This window comes from Palaemon carinicauda, chromosome 25, assembly GCF_036898095.1.
Source record: "Palaemon carinicauda isolate YSFRI2023 chromosome 25, ASM3689809v2, whole genome shotgun sequence".
Lineage (NCBI taxonomy): Eukaryota > Metazoa > Arthropoda > Malacostraca > Decapoda > Palaemonidae > Palaemon > Palaemon carinicauda.
Window position 1 is genome coordinate 9,431,815 of NC_090749.1, and position 27,500 is coordinate 9,459,314.

Genomic DNA, 27,500 nt, shown 5'->3' on the forward strand with positions numbered 1-27,500 from the left:
CAAAAATTACAATCAGACACAATGGTGTCTGTTCTATGCAGATGACAGAGTCTTGTTAACCAAGAACAGGGAAGAACTGAATATGAACATATAACCCTATCAATATAAACATATAATTAAATACATATTCGTATATGTTTTACATATCAATGAATATATATATATATATATATATATATATATATATATATATATATATATATATATATATATATATGTATATATATATATAAATATGTGTGTGTGCGTGTGTGTGTGTATATATATATATATATATATATATATATATATATATATATATATATATATGTGTGTGTGTGCGTGTGTGCGTGTGTGTATAAATATATATATATATATATATATATATATATATATATATATATATATATATATATATATCTATATATATATATCTATATATATATATAGCCTATATATATATATATATATATATATATATATATATATATGTATATAAACACAAATAAGTAGCAGTAAAGCATGTAAACATATTCATATGCAATAATTGCACATGCATGTGAATGGAGTCTTAGATGCAAAAGATTAACTCCACACAGACAGTTATTACCTGATGTACATAATCCTTAAGTAATATACCAAGTACCATCTACTTCAGTCTTGTCTATAATAAGTAATATTATATATATATATATATATATATATATATATATATATATATATATATATATATATATATATATATATATATATATATATATATATATATATATATATATATATATATATATATATATATATATATATAAAGCAAGTAGATATTTTTGCATACAAATGCGTCAAATTTGGACATTTTTTTTTTTTATTTTCCTCTATGATGTTATTTGTCTGAATAAATTTCTTTATAAATTTCCTCTTAACTGTGATTTCCATCTCTAGCGTGAAAAAACTGTGCATTGTAATCTTGAGTATATCTGACATATCGAAAAGAGAATTGAACAACATGAGATAAGTATCAGTTGGTGTATGCGAATTAATGTAGCTGCCAGAAATGACCTGATGAGAATAGATGGGTCAGAGTTCTAGCGGTGATGCTGCCAGCCTTCCCAAAGTAAAGGTTCAGCTCCATGGTTATTCCATGAAATTCTAACGATCCTTCTTTCGTCTAAGAAACCAATTCCGTTCTAGATAATTAGCTAAATGTTATTGATTGCAGCAAAGGTGGAATAAAGCTTGGGTCCTGCAACCTCATCCCAAAAGGTTTACCAGAAATTAGAAGGAGAAAATACTTTGTGAGAAACAGATGTGGAAGGAAGGGACAGGGACGCATTCAACATGCCACCTTGAAAACGATTATTTGATTGATTGATTTGGATTTTTCTGGTATCCTGACATCGAAGGTCATTGACGCCAGAAATTCAATTTAAAAGCATAAAGGCGAAGATCTCCTTATAAAATTTAAATAGCTTCCAGAAGACCTGCTTCTGAAATAAATCTAAAAATTCCGCATATCAGAAAATTTGTAAGATTCTCATTTACCAAATTTACAGGTTTTTAGTTCCTGGTACATCAAAGTTCAGTTTCCGTTTGAAGTTTTCAATAATCTTGTGATGAAGTTTACATTTTGTTGCCTCTTTTCAGACACTTCCTTCTTGTACGTTCCTCACCTTTCTTTGCATAAACACTTTTAGAAACATCATTTAAAGTCTCTTAAAGTTAAGGAAAGAAAATTTACTTGGAGGAAATTTGTAGGAGGAATACTTAACCCTGGATAGGTACGCTCCTCGGACACCCCTTTAAGGGTATACTCGGACGCGAACGACCCCGACGAAAAAAAAAATTCTTGAAAAATCAGTTTTTGCAGTAACCTCCTTTTTTCTTTTGCCAAAAAAAACTTCAATGAATGCTTAAAACAACTGTAAAGATAAATACTACTCATCTGCAGAAAAACTATATATTATAAATATATTAAAAAATTAACCCTGGATAGGTACGCTCCTCGGACACCCCTTTAAGGGTATACTCGGACGCGAACGACCCCGACGCCAAAAAAAATTCTTGAAAAATCAGTTTTTGCAGTAACCTCCTTTTTTCTTTTGCCAAAAAAAACTTCAATGAATGCTTAAAACAACTGTAAAGATAAATACTACTCATCTGCAGAAAAACTATTTATTATAAATATTTTAAAAAATTAAGTAGAAAAAAAAAAGACCTGACATAAAAATTCATAAAAAAAAAGTTTATAAATATATACACAATTCCTTTTAGGAATTGATTCTTGAATGTTTAGGACACATCTTGATGTATTTTGGATGAAGTCAGACCCATGGAGGTGAAGATCTGAAATGAGAAAAAAAGGGTAACTTTTTGTGGCCGAAAACATTTGTCCAAATTTCATGAATTTTTTTGGGTACCCAAATGAAATAGGAAGTGGCTAATTTTTTTAGGGAATAAACATATGTTATCCTAAAATAGAAATATGTAAAAAAATCTTCATTATTTTGTAAATTTCATTTATATCAGGGGCCATATCTAAAGGTAATTTTTTGAGTACTTAGAAATTTCGTAAAAAAATACATATATTTAATATATAATATGATATTTATGCAGGTAAAAATATACCAAAATATCACAAATTCTATAGGGAACAAGAATATATATAGATAGGGCAGCTTACGCTTCGGATATGTCCACAAAATGGCCGCCAACCACACTGACTCAGACTCCCTAATCTGCCACTTGAAATGTAGGAAGGGTATGTCAATTTCAAGGTGTTATTTACTAATCTAATTATTATTGGATATGCATAAAAATTGTATGGTGGGTTGCTGGATAATTGCCGATTATTTTACGACTATAAAATTAAAATTCTGACCCAAAAAATTTTTTTTGAAGGGAAATAAAATAAAAAAAAAATGTAAAACAATATAATATTTTAGCTAAAAAAAATTGATGATATTCAATCAAAAAAAAAAGTAAACAAAATTTTCTGACAAATAAACATCTAGAGGAATCATTACTCTGTGATAGTTCCTTAGTACGTAGTAATTTCGAAAGTATTGGGAAAAAACGAAAAAATGGCAATCACCTGAAAATCGAACACATACCTATATATACGCCATATCTGGCTAAAAAAAAGATAGGCATGGGTAGCCAGATCATCTAGAAACACTTTCCAACACTATAAAAATATAAGTTTTGCGACACTACTTGCCAATTCCTTACGGTAACATGACTAAGCAAAAAAATGCAAAACAAATAAAAAGGGGCACTCGCGGAAAAATGGCTAACATTCTAATATACGGCATTTCAGAAAAAAAAATTCAGCCACGTGCTAGGCAAACCATCAAGGCACATTTTCCGACAAATAAACATCTAAATGAATAATTACTCTGTGATAGTTCCTTAGTACGTAGTAATTTTGAAAGAAATGGGAAAAAACGAAAAAATGGCAATCACAGGAAAATCGAACATATACCTATATATACGCCATATCTGGCTAAAAAAAGAAGATAGGCATGGGTAGCCAGATCATCTAGAAACACTTTCCAACACTATAAAATTATAAGTTTTGCGACACTACTTGCCAATTCCTTACGGTAACATGACTAAGCAAAAAAATGCAAAACAAATAAGAAGGGGCACTCGTGGAAAAATGGCCATTCTAATATACGGCATTTCAGAAGAAAAAAAATTTCAGCCACGTGCTAGGCAAACCATCAAGGCACATTTTCCGACAAATAAACATATAAATGAAATATTACTCTGTGATAGTTCCTTAGTACGTAGTAATTTTGAAAGAAATGGGAAAAAACGAAAAAATGGCAATCACAGGAAAATCGAACACATACTTATATATACGCCATATCTGGCTAAAAAAAAAATAGGCATGGGTAGCCAGATCATCTAGAAACACTTTCCAACACTATAAAAATATAAGTTTTGCGACACTACTTGCCAATTCCTTACGGTAACATGACTAAGCAAAAAAATGCAAAACAAATAAAAAGGGTCACTCGCGGAAAAATGCCCAACATTCTAATATACGGCATCTCAGATAAAAAAAAAGACATGCACGTGTTAGCCCAACCATCAAGGTACACTTTCTAACACATAAACATGAAAAAAAAATCAATAATATACCGCAATCCCTTACTACGTAGTAAATTTTTACAAATATTGAAAAAAAACAGAAATTGGCAACCGCAGTTAAATACCCAATATACCAATAACTACGTCGTATCTGACTAAAAGAAAATCACGCATGGGTAGCCAGATCATCTAGACACACCTTCCAACACTAAAAAAGCAAAAGTTTTACGACACTATTTCGCAATATCTTACGGAAAAATGACTTGGCAAAAAAATGAAAAAAAAGGAAAAAGGGACACTCGCGGTAAAATGCCCAACATTCTGATATACGGCATCTCAGATAAAAAAAAAGACATGCACGTGTTAGCCCAACCATCAAGGCACACTTTCTAACACATAAACATGAAAAAAAAATGAATAATATACGGCAATTCCTTACTACGTAGTAATTTTTACAAATATTGAAAAAAAACAGAAATTGGTAACCGCAGTTAAATACCCAATATACCAATAACTACGTCGTATCTGACAAAAACAAAGTCATGCATGGGTAGCCAGATCATCTAGACACACTTTCCAACACTAAACAAGCAAAAGTTTTACGACCCTATTTGGCAATATCTTACGGAAAAATGACTTGGCAAAAAAATGAAAAAAAATGAAAAAGGGGCACACGCGGTAAAATGGTCCTCGTGGTGATGAACGACATTTTAACTAAAAAAAAAATCATGCACATGGTAGCCAAACAATCCACCAAGACTTTCCACAACTGATAACCTATACAAGTTGCACCATTCTACGACAATTTCATAATACGTAATAACTTTGATAATTATGCAAACTACCTTAGAAGGGTAAACTCGGTCGCGAACGACCCCGACGCGTCTCAGAAATCGGGGAAGGAGTACAGCTACAGCAATGCACATCTGGACACTACTAGAGCGTGTAGGGGAGACACCTCCTGCAGGTCGATCACCCACAAATTCAGTCACGGGGGTGAGTCACGTGAGAAAAACCTGTTTTATTTTTACGCTCGGGGTCGCAAACGACCCATCGTACCTATCCAGGGTTAAGTAGAAAAAAAAGACCTGACATAAAAATTCATAAAAAAAAAGTTTATACATATATACACAAATCCTTTTAGGAATTGATTCTTGAATGTTTAGGACACATCTTGATGTATTTTGGATGAAGTCAGACCCATGGAGGTGAAGATCTGAAATGAGAAAAAAAGGGTAACTTTTTTTGGCCAAAAAAATTTGTCCAAATTTCATGAATTTTATTGGGTACCCAAATGAAATAGGAAGTGGCTAATTTTTTTAGGGAATAAACATATGTTATCCTAAAATAGAAATATGTAAAAAAATCTTCATTATTTTGTAAATTACATTTATATCAGGGGCCATATCTAAAGATAATTTTTTGAGTACTTAGAAATTTCGTAAAAAAATACATATATTTAATATATAATATGATATTTATGCAGGTAAAAATATACCAAAATATCAAAAATTCTATAGGGAACAAGAATATATATAGATAGGGCAACTTACGCTTCGGATATGTCCACAAAATGGCCGCCAACCACACTGACTCAGACTCCCTAATCTGCCACTAGAAATGTAGGAAGGGTATGTCAATTTCAAGGTGTTATTTACTAATCTAATTATTATTGGATATGCATAAAAATTGTATGGTGGGTTGCTGGATAATTGTCGATTATTTTACGACTATAAAATTAAAATTCTGACCCCAAAAAATTTTTTAAGGGAAATAAAATCGAAAAAAAAATGTAAAATATAATATTTTAGCTAAAAAAATTTGATGATATTCAATCAAAAAAGAAGTAAACAAAATTTTCCGACAAATAAACATCTAGAGGAATCATTACTCTGTGATAGTTCCTTAGTACGTAGTAATTTTGAAAGAATTGGGAAAAAACGAAAAAATGGCAATCACCGGAAAATCGAACACATACCTATATATACGCCATATCTGGCTAAAAAAAAGATAGACATGGGTAGCCAGATCATCTAGAAACACTTTCCAACACTATAAAAATATAAGTTTTGCGACACTACTTGCCAATTCCTTACGGTAACATGACTAAGCGAAAAAATGCAAAACAAATAAAAAGGGGCACTCGCGGAAAAATGGCTAACATTCTAATATACGGCATTTCAGAAAAAAAAAATTCAGCCACGTACTAGGCAAACCATCAAGGCACATTTTCCGACAAATGAACATCTAAATGAATCATTACTCTGTGATAGTTCCTTAGTACGTAGTAATTTTGAAAGAAATGGGAAAAAATGAAAAAATGGCAATCACAGGAAAATCGAACACATACCTATATATACGCCATATCTGGCTAAAAAAAAAAGATAGGCATGGGTAGCCAGATCATCTAGAAACACTTTCCAACACTATAAAATTATAAGTTTTGCGACACTACTTGCCAATTCCTTACGGTAACATGACTAAGCAAAAAAATGCAAAACAAATAAAAAGGGGCACTCGTGGAAAAATGGCCATTCTAATATACGACATTTCAGAAAAAAAAAATTTCAGCCACGTGCTAGGCAAACCATCAAGGCACATTTTCCGACAAATAAACATATAAATGAATCATTACTCTGTGATAGTTCCTTAGTACGTAGTAATTTTGAAAGAAATGGGAAAAAACGAAAAAATGGCAATCACAGGAAAATCGAACACATACTTATATATACGCCATATCTGGCTAAAAAAAAAAATAGGCATGGGTAGCGAGATCATCTAGAAACACTTTCCAACACTTTAAAAATATAAGTTTTGCGACACTACTTTCCAATTCCTTACGGTAACATGACTAAGCAAAAAAATGCAAAACAAATAAAAAGGGGCACTCGCGGAAAAATGCCCAACATTCTAATATACGGCATCTCAGATAAAAAAAAAGACATGCACGTGTTAGCCCAACCATCAAGGCACACTTTCTAACACATAAACATGAAAAAAAAAATCAATAATATACGGCAATTCCTTACTACGTAGTAAATTTTTACAAATATTGAAAAAAAAACAGAAATTGGCAACCGCAGTTAAATACCCAATATACCAATAACTACGTCGTATCTGACAAAAACAAAATCACGCATGGGTAGCCAGATCATCTAGACACACTTTCCAACACTAAAAAAGCAAAAGTTTTACGACACTATTTGGCAATATCTTACGGAAAAATGACTTGGCAAAAAAATGAAAAAAAATGGAAAAAGGGGCACTCGCGGTAAAATGCCCGACATTCTAATATACGGCATCTCAGATAAAAAAAAAGACATGCACTTGTTAGCCCAACCATCAAGGCACACTTTCTAACACATAAACATGAAAAAAAATGAATAATATACGGCAATTCCTTACTACGTAGTAATTTTTACAAATATTGAAAAAAAACAGAAATTGGTAACCGCAGTTAAATACCCAATATACCAATAACTACGTCGTATCTGACAAAAACAAAGTCACGCATGGGTAGCCAGATCATCTAGACACACTTTCCAACACTAAACAAGCAAAAGTTTTACGACACTATTTGGCAATATATTACGGAAAAATGACTTGGCAAAAAAAAGAAAAAAAATGAAAAAGGGGCACTCGCGGTAAAATGGTCCTCGTGGTGATGAACGACATTTTAACTAAAAAAAAAATCATGCACATGGTAGCCAAACAATCCACCAAGACTTTCCACAACTGATAACCTATACAAGTTGCACCATTCTACGACAATTTCATAATACGTAATAACTTTGATAATTATGCAAATTACCTTAGAAGGGTAAACTCGGTCGCGCTCGACCCCGATGCGTCTCAGAAATCGGGGAAGGAGTACAGCTACAGCAATGCACATCTGGACACTACTAGAGCGTGTAGGGGAGACACCTCCTGCAGGTCGATCACCCACAAATTCAGTCACGGGGGTGAGTCACGTGAGAAAAACCTGTTTTTTTTTGACACTCGGGGTCGCGAACGACCCATCGTACCTATCCAGGGTTAAATGCAGTTTGGGCTCTAAGACCAGGCACAGGGGTCAGGAGGCCATTCACCTCCATGGTGTAACTGGGCGTTACTTATTTTCTTCCTCATATCGCGAGTTGGTTTAAGAATGACAGCAAAACTTTTCAGGATAAGTCGAAAATTGGTCTGAAATTTTAACGTAAAATAAGATGATATTTCGGAGATGAAATAATCCTTTCAACTTTGCTCACAAAAAAAAAATAAAAAAATAAAATAAAATAGTTTTCTTCCAAAGAAAATTCATTTTCATAAACTGCGTAATTTCGTTCAAAGAAATTCCCATTAACATCACTTAATAACTCCAGACCATTTGGTAATGGGATGACGAAGACAAAAATGTTCTAGTGTGTTAACATGTAATTACTGGTAATGTGAGACATGAAAGGAAAAAAACACTTTAAAGCAATTAGTCTTTTTTGTTGTTAGAGTTTCCACAGGTTATATTCGTTGACTTGGAAGTTGGGATCCAACTGCATGAGTGTGCATGATGTTCGTATGAAACAAGCGTGTGTGTGTATGTGTAATATTAGTCTATCTGCCTTTCTTTCCTTAAGGAATGAAGCTAATTGTAACAGGAATTATACTCTACTACAACGATGTAGTGTATCCCTGGCTTTGAAAGCTAATTAAATCTAATCTCCTTAGGAGGTGAGATCATGATTGGTTGACCATCCATTACTTGTGGGTATTATGACTGATGACTGGGAAGACTCCAATCAAAGGATCTAATCCGATTAGGAGAGTTCTCGAGATTGGAATAGCAATGTAGATCAGTGCTATCGTTACACAACAATAACAAATAGAAAAACTTTCGAAAACTGTCTTTTATACAAAGAAAATATTAGTCAGCAAAATCCTCTCTTGAGTAAGAAATTTTTTTCACTTCAGAGGAAAAGAGAAAAACAGATATTAGATTCAATCAGGAAAACTTTTTTCGTAAAGGAAATATTGCTATAACTCAGTGTCTAGTCACATTGAATCAAAATCCTCATTATCAGTGCTATCATTATAGTTATGATTATTACTAAAGCCAAAGTAACTTGATAGCCTCTAAAATTGATCAATTGTTGTGTAAGCTTATGGTGTTTTTACCTTATATATATATATATATATATATATATATATATATATATATATATATATATATATATATATATATATATATATATGTATATATATATTTCTTAACACTTATATTCGGATGGGGAAATTTTCATAGTTAAAGAGTACAATTGTTTTCGTTTAAATTATATACAAAATGTGGGTTAATTATTAATGTTTTGCGATCAATTCTCGATCCATTTGAAAAATCCCAACCGTTGAACTAACTACTTTTATGGAGTTCTCCAATGTACATAGATCTGAATTTGTTCGATTCTAAATTGATGTTCTGAAAGAAGAAGAAGAAATCAAGTCTCGCATTTTGTTTCTTATACAGAAAATCTGACTTTTGGACGACATATGATCAAGAGCTAATTCATGACACTTACTTTTCACATTTGATTATTTCCAATAGATTAACAAAAGTGGATTCCGTCTTCCTTTTAGTCAAATTCATTGAATCCTAAAAGCACAGAGACATCTCTTGCTTGAGGGTACACTCAGGCACACTAATCTGTCTTATTTCTCTTCCTCTTATTTTTTAAAAATTTTTATAGTTTATATATGAAATAAATATTTCAGTGTTGTTACTGTTCTTGAAATATTTTACTCTAATTGTTAATCCCTCTCTTATTTCCTTTCCTTACTGGGCTATTTTCATTTTGGAGTCCCTTGGGCTTATAGCATCCTGCTTTTCCAGCTAGGATTGTAGCTAAGGAAGTAATAATAATAATAATAATAATAATAATAATAATAATAATAATAATAATAATAATAATAATAATAGCAGAGTCCGGACACCTTTAGTATCCTTATAATGATAATGACATGATATGATTTCTGAAATACTGAATATGTTATAACCAGTATGCATTACCTCAGGTAAGAACTCATTGCACCCGATACCACCTGGTAAAAGATACACATATATTTCAATTCGTTTAGTAATTTTCCCTTTGCTATTTAATGGATCTGAGAATATAGTTTTCCCATGGGAATATTGTGTTGCTCCTTTGACGATATTCACTTTAAATCTCCTTTCATTGAGATTTAATGCAAATCTATGTTTTATAATATTGATATTTATGAGATTTGGGGAAATAAATTGGATATCAAAATGCAGTTACCATAAACGATATACTGGGCCTAACCTGTAACAAATAGTAATGCATACATATATATTATACATACATACATACACACACATATACATACATAATATATATATATATATATATATATATATATATATATATATATATATATATATATATATATATATATATATATATATATATATATATATATATATATATATTATCATCAGCCATAACTTGTCCACTGCAGAACAAAAGAGTCAGATATGTCCTTCCAATCGCATCTGTTTATGCTATTTCTATGCTATTTCGTCAATCCATCGTCTCCTTTTCCTTCCCCTGCTTCTTTTATAATCTCTAGGGACCCATTCTGTTACGCTTGATATCCATTTATTATCTGTCATTCTCATTTTATGTCCTGCCTATGTTCATTTCTTTTCCTCATATCTTAGAATATCCGCTACTTAAGTTTACTCTCGTATCCATGCTGCTCTTTTTCTGTCTCTTAGTGTTATTCCCAGTATTATTCTTTCCATAGCTCGTTTAGTTGTAAATAATTTATGTCCTAAGGCTTCAAGTTTCTGATGCATCAGTTTCCGGTTATTACAGTCTACCTGTGTTAAAACGTACTTTGAAGGTGTGTGTGTATGTATGTGTGTGTTCCCGCGTAAGACGTTAATTTTAATCATATTTCATCCGGTACTAAATTAGCTTGGATTGTGCAGCGAAGTGACAATTAATCAATTTAAGATTCATTTCTGAATCATTTGTCTCCAGACGAAAGAAAATTGAAACCGGACAAAATCAGAAAAAGTCAAATCCTACGAGAGAGAAAATTGATGATTTCACACAAGACTTGTTTTGATTGATGATTTACAAAGCATTTTTCATTTCTTCCTTTTATTCAAATTTTCCATCTTATTGACTGAGATAATGACTTTTAAGGGAATCCATTCTATTCTGTTTATTAATTTGAAGACGAGATAAAATTCCAATCACAAAAAAAAAAATGAAAAATAATAATAATAACAATAATAATAATAATAATAATAATAATAATAATAATAATAATAATAATAATAATAATAATAATATAAAGATGTATTTTGTCGAAATGTAGAGTAAATCTAATTTTGTTGAAGTGAAGAATTCTTTGGCCTGAACTTGACATTGGAATTCACTCTTCACTTGACTTCTTGTCGTATATACAATATATTCGTCTCTGTCCCTTTGTCAAATACTTGACAGAGGGATGGATCCAATAGATGCAGATTCCCTCCCAAGGAAGACCGAGGTCCTTTAGACATTCATATAATTTCATAGTTATATTTCATGGATCAATAAAGATATTACGCATCAGTTAGTAACATAAAAAGATTGAATTAACTGTTCGTATTCTATGTATCGGGATGTCTAGAGACACGTGTACGTAGTCTTCTCTTCCCAGGTGTCTACATGAATTGGTAGGTTTATGCGTGTGCACGTGTCAATGAAAGTCCTCGTACAATTCGGGGTTTAGTTATGGTCTTTTTAGTATACATAAAGCAAGTTTATGGCTCATATAATTATGTATTTATGTCCTTTTTTCATTAGTGGACACAACCCTGTTCTCCTTGGGTAATAGTTAAGGAGGTTTGTGGGTTACCATGAGTTGAGTTGGGACATCGATAGCCACTGCCTGGTCTCCCTTGTCCGTACTTGGGAAGTGCAAGTATGTATGTTCGATCTCTCTGACATTTTACGACATTTTTCGCTCATGGGAGGTCTTGAAAATGACATTAATGATTTAATAAAAGGCATATTTGATTATCATATTTATTTATAGTTTATTTGCAACTATACATTGTACCTACAAACACATTCGCCCTCATACACATAGGCTACACACAACACGAACTTATACATAACAAGAGTTTAGACAAATGAAAGAAAACTGAGAAAGACTAAATATCCCATTTCTGTGTCTCTATCAAATAGCATTGCGCTGCAATAGAGACTCACTGGAACACGAGGGACCAAAACATAGGTAGAAAAACTTATCTCAGTTGGTGGAGTATTTCATATTCATCTGAGACAACTTCATATAAATGATTCCTAAACTTTAGTAGACAAAACTTCCACAAACTGCTACAGTCTTCAAGGACTCGGGGATGAGAGTCAAAGATGTCAGCCAACACAAATGGATTGTGGGTTTAAGAAAGAGAGAAAAGGTGCAGGAGAGTTATAATCTGCCAACTACCGACATAGTTTGAAAGATTTAATGTAAAATGCAAAAGACGAAACTGGCAAGATAAGTTGACGCTAAGAAGGACCTTGAACAGTCCCCAAGTGACAGGACATTTTGTTTGTGGATGTCCAATGAATTATTATCATTATTATTTGCTAAGCTACAACCCTAGTTGCAAAAGTAGGATGATGCTATAAGTTCAAGGGCTCCAGCAGGGAAAAATAGCTTAGTGGGGATGGGAAATATAGAAATCAATAAATTCTATGAGAAGTAATGAATATTGATTATAAAATGCATTAGGACCGGTAACTATCTTAAAATAGATAAGAATCTATAGACCTTTGTATAATCCGAGAGAGAGAGAGAGAGAGAGAGAGAGAGAGAGAGAGAGAGAGAGAGAGAGAGAGAGAGAGAGAGAGCTGTATACAATTGTCAAACCCATAGAGTTAATGTTAATAAAAGGGAGAGGATCATCTGTATAATATAATAAAAGTAAATTAATTGCGGATGCAAATTATAAGACAGGAAAAAAAAACCAGTTTTAAGTGGCAATTCTTAAAGACGAAATCTCCAATGTCAAGTGATGAGCGTCTGTCCAAAACTACAGACTTCCATTTTGACTCGTTTCTGTGGAGACCAAATGCTCCATTTATGTCAGGGTTTCGTTGAAGTTGGTTAAAACACATCATAACATATCTTCTTTTACTCTGATTGTTAATGTTTTATCATAATTATCTCTCTTCTTTTTAAAATGTAACTTTTTGTTCTTTGTTCCCCTAAGGAAACAGAAATTATATATCGTATTGTATTTTGTATACTGAATGGACACCAATTTCAGTAACATTTACAAATTCATGTTTCGTGTGTTGAATATATATTCTCTTTTTTCCTGTACTCTATTCTTCTTCATTCATTTGTGATACGTTGTCTGCGTGCTTTCTCTACAGTCCTACTTCAATAGCCTCAAGGAATCACGCAGATTCCTTCACAATCTCAAAAGGACTCCTTCCCCATAGAATGTCCTTTCAGAGTTATTTGAATCTATTGTTTTATATGCAAGATCCTAAAGAATGTTTTTCTTTTTTTTATTGGGAGGGAAAATCTATTACAACTTTTGTCGCTGTCTGCTTCAATGGACTTTCTGAGTTGTGTTTTATTCAGGGCTGAAGGGAAGAATAATTCTTGTAACTCACCCTATAAGTAAAAGCATTGATCCTCTCTCTCTCTCTCTCTCTCTCTCTCTCTCTCTCTCTCTCTCTCTCTCTCTCTCTCTCTCTCTCTCTCTCTCTCTCTCTCATCTACTTAGTAGTTAGGCAACAAAAGAGTAAATGTCTTGTTGAAAGAAGCCACAGTTCTTTTCCATTAGTGTAAATAAGATTGTGTGAAAACCTGTTCAAACAATCCACTCTGCGGATAGTCTTTTCAATAGCAACTCGACGTATAAGTATTAGATAGATTGTCATAAAAGTTCAACTTAGTTCTTTTTTGTTTATAATATATAGAGCACTCTCTGATTATGGTCCAGTTTAGTTAAACATTTCATTTATTTAAAGGTTTTATCTTTCCTTAATCTGCTCTCGTAATTTAATCGTTATTTCCCTTTGGAAATAAGAGCAGTTTTGTCTTAAAAGACAGTAATCGATGATGCGGGTGTCTTGCAAAAGATAGTTATCATAGTGTGCCTTGGTTAGGGGTTAAAATAATGAGAGAGAGAGAGAGAGAGAGAGAGAGAGAGAGAGAGAGAGAGAGAGAGAGAGAGAGAGAGATCGCATGTCTTGATTTCTATTAAATCTTATTATGATATTCATTTTCTTAGAAGGACGCAAAATAAGGAAATACTTACAGTTTGGGACACCAGTTTTCCTTTCATATTTTATGTTCCATTAATGAAACAATGTTCAAGGATTGATTCCTTTGTGCTCATGGCTCTAAACATCCCTCAAACATTTCTTTCAACCCGAGTAAGAAATTCAGACCCACCAGGTGTAGTAGAAAGACTGACCTGCTGTTATTAAGGAGTAAATCTCGAATCATGAAACTAGTGCCGAAGATAACCTCAGCTGACGCTTAAAGGTTTAAAGGCTACTCATGAATGGCAGAGGACAGGGACAGTGACATTACCCTATCAAGCAGGACAATACCATAGAGACTGACCATATATCATATCACCAGCGCCTAAGCCCCCTCCCCGCCCATGCTAGGTCCAGGAATGGCCAGGCAATGACTGCTGATGACTCAGCAGGTAGACCTAGAGGCTCCCAAACCCCCCAACCTTAGCTCACAAGGATGGTAAGACTGGAGACACTAATGGGGCTAACAAGACTGAGCAGGACTCTAACCCCCGACTGGCAAACATCAGGCAGAGACGATACTAATCAGGCCAAAGGCTTCAGCTGAAAAGATAAATTTAAAATAGCCTTCCTAATAGTAAAGTCTAAACACCTTCAGAAACCCTTCTGCGATAACAACATATGATCGAGGGGAGGTATAATCTATATGTGGATCCCGTAACTCAACTGGAAGCATAATATTATGCAGAGTTTTTAGGTAAGACTGATATTAATATGCTTTCCAAATCCTTCATTTTGGGAGTAATTTATTCACACGATAATTCGGGTCCGGGAATCTGCTCCTTTGGGAATATCAGACTCGATTTCTGTCTGTGTTTATCAGGGTTATTTATGGTTCAAATCAATACTTACGTTTATCAAACTTAATTTTTTTCCATACCAAAAATATATCCGGTATTCATATGACCTGAATACAAATGCTGAAATGCGTTATTATTATTATTATTATTATCATTATTGTTATTATTATTATTATTATTATTATTATTATTATTATCATTATTATTATTATTATTATTATTATTATTATTATTAGCTCAGCTACAACCCTAGTTGGAAAAGCAGGAGGCTATAGGTACTATAAGGGCTCCAACAGGGAAAATAGCCCAGTAAAAAAGATAGAATAGTGTGACTGATTGTACCCTCAAGCAAGAGAACTCTAATCAGGTATAAAATGATAATTTAATTTTCACTTCCTTCTTGAAGAAGCATCTATCAAAGGCATTACTCCTCCAGGGAGTGAGTTTGTAGGACCTACGTACTTCTTCTGCACCCTCGTTGTGACCTGCAACAGTCGACCTACAGTCAGATACAGAAATGGGTTTTAGAATAAGATTGGGTCAGTTATTTCAATTCTTGTGACAGATTGTGCTAGGATAACAGTGACCTCATTCGAGATATAGAAAAGAAAATCCTATAGCTACAAAAAAAGGCTTAACTTTAATTAGATGACTTGATTGCGTCCTGCAAAACAATCTATTTATTTGACCTCGTCTGAAGTTGGTCTAGGGAAGGGAATGATGATATTCTTTTTCGGTGGAAAGGAACATGAAAAGGATATGAAGGTTAAGAAGTAATGAGAAGATAATGAGTCACAAAGATTTCCTTGCAAAAGAGAAAAGCTGAATCTTATATAAAAACAGCTGAGAGAAAGAGGTGTTTGGGGGAGGGAGGCCAGTCTATGCATTCGGACAGGTAAAAAGGAATTTCTTTGGTTGTGGAAGATGAAAGAAACTGAATAAGATAATTATGGATTATTGAGCGAACCTACAAACGAAACTCCCAGCAGAGAGAAAAGGAAGAAATTTAGCGCTTGAAGTTGAGACTACTTTGTCTCTAAATACTTATTGGACTTAATTGAAAGGTCCATAGTAATTTATTGATAGAAATCAGGTAAAAATATTCGATTTCTTTGCTAGATGAAGTTTTTGTTTGGTATTGTTTTCAAATTATTTCGTATAGGAAAAAGAAAAGGAAATCCGTTGAAGAAGAAACCTGAAATAGAGTTAAAAGTCAACTGAATCTTTTTATTAAAAAATGAAGAGAGCAAATAATACGAAGCAATAAAATTTCTTGTTTTTCATTAGTGAAGCAGCAATGAAAAAGAGAAGTTATTCACTTTCTTCATACTTGATGATGTACGGTGAATGGAAATCAAATTAAGTCCATTACTTTTTTCACATGAAAATTTTTCCAATTGGATAGAATCATTCACATGAATGGAAAGGGACGTGTGCTGCCATCTTTTGACAAGAAGTAGAAACACTCCGATTCTATTCGAAATTGGAGAAGTGTTTGATTACTATAAGATACTTTCAAGGTAGTTTTTTTTTTTTCAATTATTGGATTAAAAAAAGATTATATTTCCAGTAATACTATTTTTTCTTCTGATCTCTTAGGCCCTAAGATTAGGCAAATATATGTGGAATACAGATTTTATGTATTTACAGTATTTGGCAACAGATAATAACTGTTTGTTGAAATGTGTCATCTATATTGTAGAGAGTAGGGTTCCCTGCTGTACAGAACCAGATAAGCAGCCCTTAAAGTAAAGGATGGACTAAAAAGTCTTTGAGACTTCCAAAATCCTTGTAACTCCTTGTAACACACTCTCTCTCTCTCTCTCACTCACTCTCTCTCTCTCTCTCTCTCTCTCTCTCTCTCTCTCTCTCTCTCTCTCTCTCTCTCTCTCATATTTATTCATCTCTTCAAATTTGGTGGGATGACTGAAATCATTTACCCCATGATACGAGAGCGAACTAAAATACAGAATATTATAACAACATGGTAGAACTTAGAAATGGACATTGGCAGTGCATATAATGAGACTGACAGATAATAGATGGACATTTAAGAAATACAGAATGGGTTCCTAGCGATTGTAAAAGAAGCAAGGGAAGAAAGAGAAGACGATGGATTGACGAACTTAGGGAAATTGCGGGTATAAACTGGCATAAAAAGACCATACACAGGCGGAAAAGGAGAGGCACTTGTTCTGTAGTTGACTAGTCATGGATGATGACACACACAAGCACACACACACACTATATATATATATATATATATATATATATATATATATATATATATATATATATATATATATATATATATATATATATATATATATATATATATATATATATATATTTCTTTTAAGTCAAGCTCAGCTTGAATAACCAAGCTATTAACAGAAACAAGATAACATCTACACAGAGTAACATCGATCGCCTTCGAAAAAGTCTTGAGAGTGATAATTCCATTGGAAAAATCATGTGCATCATTACATCATTACTGATTAATATCTTGAAGGAATTCTTCAGAATAAGTACTCGAGAAATGTGGATTTCCGAGACGAACTTCTTTTTTTGTTCTTGTGTTTTGAAAGGATCTGAATTCAATTCGTACAGGAAATGGATCGTTCTAAATCCCAAACATGAAAATAATTCAGTCGAAACCTTATGTTATTTCAATGCGGTTTGCTATAATTATTATTATTATTATTACTATCCAAGCTACAACCCTAGTTGGAAAAGCAAGATGCTATAAGCCCGGGGGCTCCAACAGGGAAAAATAGCCCAGTGAGGATAGGAAATAAGGAAATAAATGAAGAGAACAAATTAACAATAAATCATTCTAAAAAAGTAACAACGTAAAAACAGACATGTCATATATAAACTATTAACAACATCAAAAACAAATATGTCATAAATAAACCATAAAAAGACTCAGGTCCGCCTGGTCAACAAAAAAGCATTTGCTCCAACTTTGAACTTTTGAAGTTCTACTGATTCAACTACCCGATTAGGAAAATCATTCCACAACTTGGTAACAGCTGTAATAAAACTTCTAGAGTACTGCGTAGTATTGAGCCTCATGATAGAGAAGGCCCGGCTATTAGAATTAACTGCCTGCCTAGTATTACGAACAGGATAGAATTGTCCAGGGAGATCTGAATGTAAAGGATGGTCAGAGTTATGAAAAATCTTATGCAACATGCAAAATGAACTAATTGAACGACGGTGCCAGAGATTAATATCTAGATCAGGAATAAGAAATTTAATAGACAGTAAGTTTCTGTCCAACAAATTAATATGAGAATCAGCAGCTGAAGACCAGACAGGAGAACAATACTCAAAACAAGATAGAATGAAAGAATTAAAAGACTTCTTCAGAATAGATTGATCACCGAAAATCTTAAAAGACTTTCTCAATAAGCCAATTTTTTGTGCAATTGAAAAAGACACAGACCTTATATGTTTCTCAAAAGTAAATTTGCTGTCGAGAATCACACCTAAAATTTTGAAAGAGTCATACTAATTTAAAGAAACATTATCAATATTGAGATCCGGATGTTGAGGAGCCACCGTCCTTGACCTACTTACAATCATACTTTGAGTTTTGTTAGGATTCAACTTCATACCTCATAATTTGCACCATGCACTAATTCTAGCTAAATCTTTATTAAGGGATTCACCAACCCTAGATCTACATTCAGGGAATGGAATTGAGGCAAAGAGAGTAGCATCATCTGCATATGCAACAAGCTTGTTTTCTAGGCCAAACCACATGTCATGTGTATATAGTATGAAAAGTAATGGGCCAAGAACACTACCCTGTGGAACACCGGATATCAAATTCCTATAATCACTATGGGGCCCATCAACAACAACTCTTTGAGATCTATTACTTAAAAAATCAATAATAATGCTAAGAAACGCCCCACCCCCTCCCAACTGTTTCAGTTTGAAAACAAGGGCCTCATGATTAACACGGTTAAAGGCAGCACTAAAATCAAGGCAAATCATACGAACTTCCCGACCACAATCAAGGGATTTTTGTACAGCATTGGAGATTGTAAGGCCTTTACGAAAACCAAATTGCAAACTAGGGAGTAGATGATTACCTTCAGCAAACCTATTAAGACGTTTTGCCAGAAGACGTTCAAAAACTTTAGATAATATGGGAGTTATGGAAATTGGGCGGTAATCAGTGGGACTTGAACTACCACAAACAGGTTTACATAGAGGAGTAACATTACCAATTCTCCAACAAGTGCTAAAAGCTCCTCTTCTCGCTAACTTGCGCAAAAATACAGACAACTTTGGAGCTAAGAAATCTGCTGTCTTTATAAAAACAAAGGAAAAATACCATTTGGGTCTACACCTCCATCAGCATCAAGGTCCACCAACAGAGCTTTAATCTCACGAGATCGAAAAGCTAAACTAGTTAGTTTAGCCTCAGAAAACAGGAATAAGGAAGTTCAAGTTTTTCATTACTCTGTTCACTGTCAAAAACATCAGCCAAAAAGGGTTGCCTTTTCCTTTGGACAGTGAGTGATAGAGCCATCTGGTTTAAGTAAAGGATGAACTGTTGAATCTACACCAAAAAGTGCAGATTTAAGGGTAGACCACCATTTATGTTCCTGAGTTGTACCAGAAAGTGTTTCTTTTATAATTAAATTGTACTCCTTTTCAGTTGAGGCATAAACTCTGAGCAAAAGCTCGAAGCTGAGTATAGTTGTTCCAGGTCAAATCTGATCTGTTACCCTTCCAAAGATGATAGGCCTCCTGCTTTTCCAAATAAGCACGTCTACAATCATCATTGAACCATGGTTTGTCCTTCACTCGGTACCTTAGCACACGAGAAGGGATACGCCTATCAATTATGTTGACTAGATTCTCATTCAAAGGGACAACAGGATCTACATTATTATATAATTGTGATCAATTCAAGCACAAAAGATCATGCAAAATCCCATTCCAGTCTGCTTGGGATTTCATATAAATTTTACAGGAATATGATATATCAGGGACAGGCTGCTCAGTCTTCACTAATAATGAAATCAAGGCATAATCGGATGTCCCGACTGGAGAACCATCCTTACTAGTTATAACGCCAGGGGAGTCAGTGTATACGAAGTCCAAGCAATTACCAGACCTGTGAGTACCTTCATTTATGATTTGCTCACAGCCTGATTCGGAGGCAAAGTCTAAAGCTCTTAAGCTTTAGGAGAGATAGAACTTAACCACTCCCTATGGTGAGCATTAAAATCACCAACAAAGACAAAAGAAGCCTTTCTATCATCTTCTTGTATCTTAGCCATAATGGTAAGAAGACAATCGAAGATAGAATCATCCATGTCTGGATTCCGGTAGATCGAACACAAATAAAAGTTGTTATGCCTTCCACACACTTTTATTACCTGAATCTCATGACATCCACATTGATAGCAGGACTTATGAGAAGCAGGGTACTCGGTCCTAATATACACTGCCATTCCCCTGGCCCTAGGAATGGCATCAGGTTTCAACATTATTGGCTTCTTAAAACCAGTTATAAGGAGCTCAGATGAGTGCCTCATATTAGAAAGCAAAGTTTCTGAGCACAAAAGAATATCATACTGTCTGGACGCAACTGTAAGGTCTTGGATATTTGCATGAAGACCACGAATATTGCAATACAGAAGACGACATTGACGAAATCTAGGACGTACAGGTCCCGGATTTTGCTCAATGTCTCCAGACAGCATAAGAATTAATAGAAATAAAAAAGAGACATCATACTTAAAAACTAGATTAACAAGAATTATAACAAAAACAATATGTACAAAATTATAAATAAAGTGATTGATGATACCCATAAACTATAGTAAAAAGTCGGAAAAACTGGTCAACATGGAGGAGCCGATACACCATGCAAGGCTAAATACCCTTCAGGATAGCCACTTCAACTGAAGGGAGGACAGTAACGATGGTTTTGAGAAGAAAAAGAGTCAGAAAAAGGAAAAGACAACCTCTTGATAAACCACCAGGCATCCATGGCCCTTCTATTAAGCCTGTCCATCACACCATTTCAAAAAAACAATAGGAAGACAAAAAAATAATAAGATAGAATAGTGTGCCTGAGTGGACCCTCAAGCAAGATAACTCTAACCCCAGACAGTGGAAGACCATGGTACAGAGGCTATGACACCACCCAAGAATAGAGAACAATGGTTTAATTTTGGAGTGTCCCTCTCCTAGAAGAGCTGCTTACCACAGCTAAAGAGTCTCTTCTACCCTTACCAAGAGGAAAGTACACCGAACAAATTGCAGTACAGTAATTAACCCCTTGGGTGAAGAAGTGTTAAGTATCTCATTGTTGTCAGGTGTATGAGGAAAGACGAGAATATGAAAAGAATAGGCCGGACTATTCTGTGTAAGTGTAGGCAAAGAAAAAATAAGCCGTCACCAGAGAGAGGGATCCAATGCATTGCTGTTTGGCCAGTCAAAGGATCCAATACCTCTCTAGTGGTAGTATCTAAATTGTGCTTCGCCCGAGTTCGATCGCCAAGTGCGCTGCAGGAGTTACTTAATAATAAAAGTAGTAAATAATAATTGTCTTTTTCTCTTTCTATCCAGTCTCTTAACTTTTCCTTCAAACCGCAAAGCCGAGAGTTGAATGTCTTCAGAACTTTCCGAAGCAAATTCATGGATAAAGTCACATAGATTACTACTACTACTACTAATATCATCATCATTATTATTATTATCATTATTATTATCATTTTTATTATTATTATTATTATTATTATTATTATTATTATTATTATTATTATTATTATTTTGGTGATGATAATGATGAGTTACTAGTGCCTTTTGAAACGAAAGACGAAGAGAATATTTTGCAGGTCCTAAAAGGCTTCGGAAAAACACTTCCCCAGATCTCCAAATGGCTTCAGAAGAAATAACCATAGACTAAGCATAGAGTTCTGAATGACTCCAGAAAAGAAGCTTCCAGGAGGTCCCAGAACAACACCTCAAGAAAATTTTCCTGGATCCCAAAAGTCTTCAAAAGACATTACCGTAGACTTAGTGTGGAGTTCTGAATGAGAGATGGATTTCAATTCACACACAATTACAACTACAAGATCATCTGGAGGTTCTTCGGAGCACCTTCATATACATATGGTTTTGGTAATTATCGCCGAAGTTGCTGAGTCTTGAAGATCATAGAGTACGCTCCTTGAAGGACACTTAGAAAAATACGAAACTTTGGATTGGTCCAAAGACGGATTGCAGGAAATGAAGACGGAGGCAAAATGGTTCAACTGAGCGGCATAGGTAAATATACTGTGTTGCTCGTCATTTACTTTGGCATGATGGCGTTTATGCAGAGAAATCGATGGCATTCTTGTCTCAAACCATCGCCCACAAGGGTCGAGACATGAATGCCATCGATTTCTCTGAGTAATCTGACGAACTAGACACACATCAATGAAATTTCTCTCGAAATCTCGAAGGAACCTGAGGAACTAAGGAAAAAAACTAGAAAAATAGAGAAGACAGAAAATAACTGCGACGGAGAGCCTTAAAACGAAGAGGTTAAATAGCCTCTAATGGTAAAAGTAAGGCAGCTTAAAATATTGGCCAAAGGGATTATATTGTTAAATGTAAGGCACTTGAAATAGAAGTAAAAAACTCTAATAATAAAAGTGTGGCACAGAGAAATAAGAGGTCAAAAAACCCTAAGGATGGAAGTATGCTACCTCGAAATAAGAGGTCAGACAACCCCTGATGCTAGAAGTATATCGCCTCTAAATAGAGGTCAAAGAACCCTTAATGCTAAAAGTATGGCACATAGAAATAAGAGGTCAAAGAACCTCTAATGCTATATGTATGGCACCTCGAAATAAGAGGTCAAAGAACCCCTAATGTTAGAAGTATGGCACCTCGAAATAAGAGGTCAAACAACCCCTAATGCTATAAGTATGGCACATATAAATAAGGGTCAAAGAACCCCTAATGCTTGAAGTATGGCACCTCAGAATAAGAGGTCAAAGAACATCCAATGCTATAAAATATGGCATCTCGAAATAAAACCTCAAAATAAGAGGTCAAAGAACCTCTAATGCTAAAAGTATAGCATCTCAAAATCAGAGGTAAAAAAACCTCTAATACTATAAGTATAGCCCCATAAAATAAGAGGTCAAAGAACCCGTCATGATAGAAGTATGGCACCTCAAAATAAGAGGTCAAAGAATCTCTAATGCTATATGTATGGCACCTTGAAATAAGAGGTCAAAGAGCCCCTGATGATAGAAGTATGGCACCTCGAAATAAGAGATCAAAGCAACCCTAATGCTAGAAGTATGGCACCTCAAAATAAGAGGTCAAGGAACCCCCAAGGCTATATGTATGGCACCTCAAAATAAGAGGTCAAAGATGCACTAATACTAAAAGTATGGCATCTCGGAAAAAAAGAGGTAAAAAACCCTAATGCTAGAAGTATGGCACCTCGAAATAAAAGATCAAAGAACCCCTAATGCTATATGTATGGCACCTCGAAATAAGAAGTCAAAGAACCCCTAATGCTATATGTATGGCACCTCAAAAAAAGAGGTCAAAGAATCTCTAATGCTAAAAGTATGGTACCTCAAAACAAGAGGTCAAAGAACCCCTAATGCTAGAAGTGTGGCACCTCGAAATAAGAGGTCAAAGAACCCCTAATGTTATATGTATAGCACCTCGGAATAAGAGGTCAGAGAACCCCTAGTGCTAGAAGTATGGCACATAGAAATAGGGGTCAAGAACCTTTAATGCTAGAAGTTTGGCACCTCAAAATGAGAGGACAAAGAACCTCTAATACTAAAAGTATGACAATTTGAAATAAGAGGTAAAAAAAAACTTTAATACTAATAGTATTGCACCTTGAAATACGAGGTCAAAGAACCTCTAATGCTAGAAGTCTGACACCTCAAAATAGGGGTCAAAGAACCCATAATGCTAGAAGTGTGGTACCTCAAAATAAGAGATCAAAGAACCTCTCATGCTATATGCATGGCGTATCGATATAAGAGGTCAAAGAACCCTAATGCTAGAAGTATGACACCTCGAAAAAAAAATGGCAAAGAACCTCTAATGCTGGGGTTCTCATACTTTTTTTCAACCAAGGACCACTTTTATTACAGAAAATAAGCTGAAAACCCTTTCACATGTGTTCCCCTCAGAAACACACACACACACACACACACACACACACACACACACACACATATATATATATATATATATATATATATGTATATATATTACCCACCGTTTCGTAATATCAACAGTCATGGAAGGCTGTAAATAAATACCTTAATTGAGAAGTAAGTGTAACTCCATCTTTAATTGGCAATTCTGATAATATCAAATCATAAGACAACAATTCAAATAATGTTTAATCCAAAGATAAGTGTTCAAAAATATCCATGAAATTCTCATGAATAATATATCAAGAAAATCTCTCTCCCTCTTCCTCATCAATACCAGATATCATTTGTTCATTATTAATATGAAGGATGGGGCTGCCTCCCAGTGCGCAACTTCTCTATCCTGGGTCATCTTCCACATGCATCCAAACACTGTAATTGGTTTTCATGGCTGTCAGAGCTGAGAAAGATGCCTCGCACAAATAAGTAGTGGGAAATGAAACCAAAACCTTCGAAGATGCAGCAAAGAGTTCAGGATATTCCTCTTTAATAGAAGACCAAAAGTCTATATGTGCACTTTGACCGAATCGGATCATCTGGCCGCTGGATGTACACTGCTGGTGGTTGACATTCCCCCAGTGTTGACAGATGGCTCTCACGGAAATCGGCTGCATCCACCGTTAACTTCGTTCACTATTGCGGACCCCGTGTCAAAGTGCCACAGCCCCACTTAGAGAACCCCACATGTAGATAACTTGTGTCTGGCTTGAATAGTTCAGTCTTTTTCCCTTTATCAGTTTTGAGACATAAAGTATACGAACAGTTGATTGACCTTATCTCTTCTGCTTGATTAGGAAAGTGCTTGAGTAAATAATCCTTTGTTTTTCTCGCACGTGCATTATAATGTTGATAGTTTTCTCTGTATTCACTGGAAGTTATTAATCAAGAGATATTTTGGAGTTGTTCGAAGGTATTTCCACTTAAATTGTAGATCAGATGTTTAAAAGAAGGCTTTTTATAAAAATTACTTTAGCTTAACCTTTTTCATTCACATCATAGATGAATCATAATCAACAGTAAATATATCTACATATTTAATGATAATAATGATGATGTGTGTAACAAAGAACCAACAATAACAAAACACGAATTGATATCCCTGTGTCTTCCTCTGCTCTTCTTTACTATGATGTTTTGTTAATCAGCTGGATTTCCCCTCCCGTCTGACTCCGCGCCGGTAAGCTATGTCGACATTTTGTTTGATGCAGTTTCATTTGCAATTATATCTGAGTGATGTACAAGAGCAGGATTATTCCCAATAATTCCTATAGCTCACATAATATCCTTATGTCATCATTAGATGCATCACAAGTGAGGTGACACCAAACCAATCTCTTATCTGAGGGGGAGGAAACTTGGACACGGTCAATTATCATTCTTTGTCTGTCATGTCTGTCATATGTGAAGTGGTGTTTCCTTATTTAAAAAACGAAATAAAATCGTCTCGTCCTTAAACGACAATAAACAAATAAATAAATTAATTAATTAATAAATAACTGCAAAGGAACAGATTTAGCGTGAACATCCTAATAAATTAGATATGTTATTCATCCAACATGTATTTGATATCCCTTACTGATCGATTAATTTGTTGAATCCATCACAAAAACCAAAATATGGATTGAATGAGGTATTGTTCGCAATGAATGCTATCTGTGATACAAAAAAGAACCATGTAATTAAGGGAGACTAATGAGGCTTCATTATCTTCACATTGAACAATACGACGCTATTTTTGGATCTCATCATCCAACATTAGTCATCTGACTTGATAAGACAGAGAGAGAGAGAGAGAGAGAGAGAGAGAGAGAGAGAGAGAGAGAGAGAGAGAGAGAGAGAGAGCTTTTGAATATTTGATGTCTCGTGTTCGAGGCCCTATTTACTATAGTCTAAAACTACATCTGAGATAATTATCAAAGCTCTTTCCATAACATTAAAATCCTTGGCTTCATCATCGTATTGAGTTGTTCCCTTGAAGTTTTTATCATGAAACTTGTTCCTCATAATTCACGAGGAGCTTGTTTATTGCATGTTTATTACATGTTTATTACTTGTTTATTGTATGTTTATACGTGATAATTTATAGTCCCTTTGGCTGTAATGTTGAAAGTTAGAATGAGATGAATGGGATGGAACATTGTTGCTTTGGGTTCGTATACTTTTCAGATTTTGCTGACATAGCGTAAATAAATACAACATAAGACCAGAACAGTAAGGACAGGATTGAAGGAAACGGATGGATCTGTGGTGTGAAAATCTCTGCTGTGCAACTTAATTTAATGGGGAATCATATGAAAGTTGTGGGAAAGAAATGCATATCACATACAGAGAGAGAGAGAGAGAGAGAGAGAGAGAGAGAGAGAGAGAGAGAGAGAGCAGTTACAATGTAACATTAGAATGACGTCTGACTCAGCTGCCAAATAATGTTTTTCCTTTGTTGAGTCGAGCAATGATTCGTGCGAACACTGTTCAACATATTAATAGAAGAAACATTAAAAAATTGGCGTATTGAAAATCATGCTCCTTAATCAAAATTAAAGAGTCCAGGCATAAATGCTACAGGACTCCAGAATTCATGATAACATATGGATGAAATATCTCCTTAATCGTTCATTCCTGTCGATACAAACCTCGAAGTTTGGGATCATTCGGAAGTGTTTTGCATTAGAACTAAGTTACAGATGCAGGACTCTCTCTCTCTCTCTCTCTCTCTCTCTCTCTCTCTCTCTCTCTCTCTCTCTCTCTCTCTGACTTTATCTAAATCTTTAAAGCTCAATCCGAAAGTTTTGTTATAAATATATATTCGGCAAATGTCCCACACTTTTACAATTGGGCAAAATTCGCAATTATTGAAAGAATGTTCCTCTGTCCATATCGCATATCTCAGGTGAAGAAACGAGACTCCTCTTCTTCTTCCGAAACTCGTGTTTAAAACTCACCAACTTCAGCCAATTTCCCATCAGATCAATAACGAAGACTTTTGTTGCCTTTTTAAATATGAAAGAATGGGAATTATTCCCATATGGAGTCTCAATCATCTCTCCCCTCTCTCTCTCTCTCTCTCTCTCTCTCTCTCT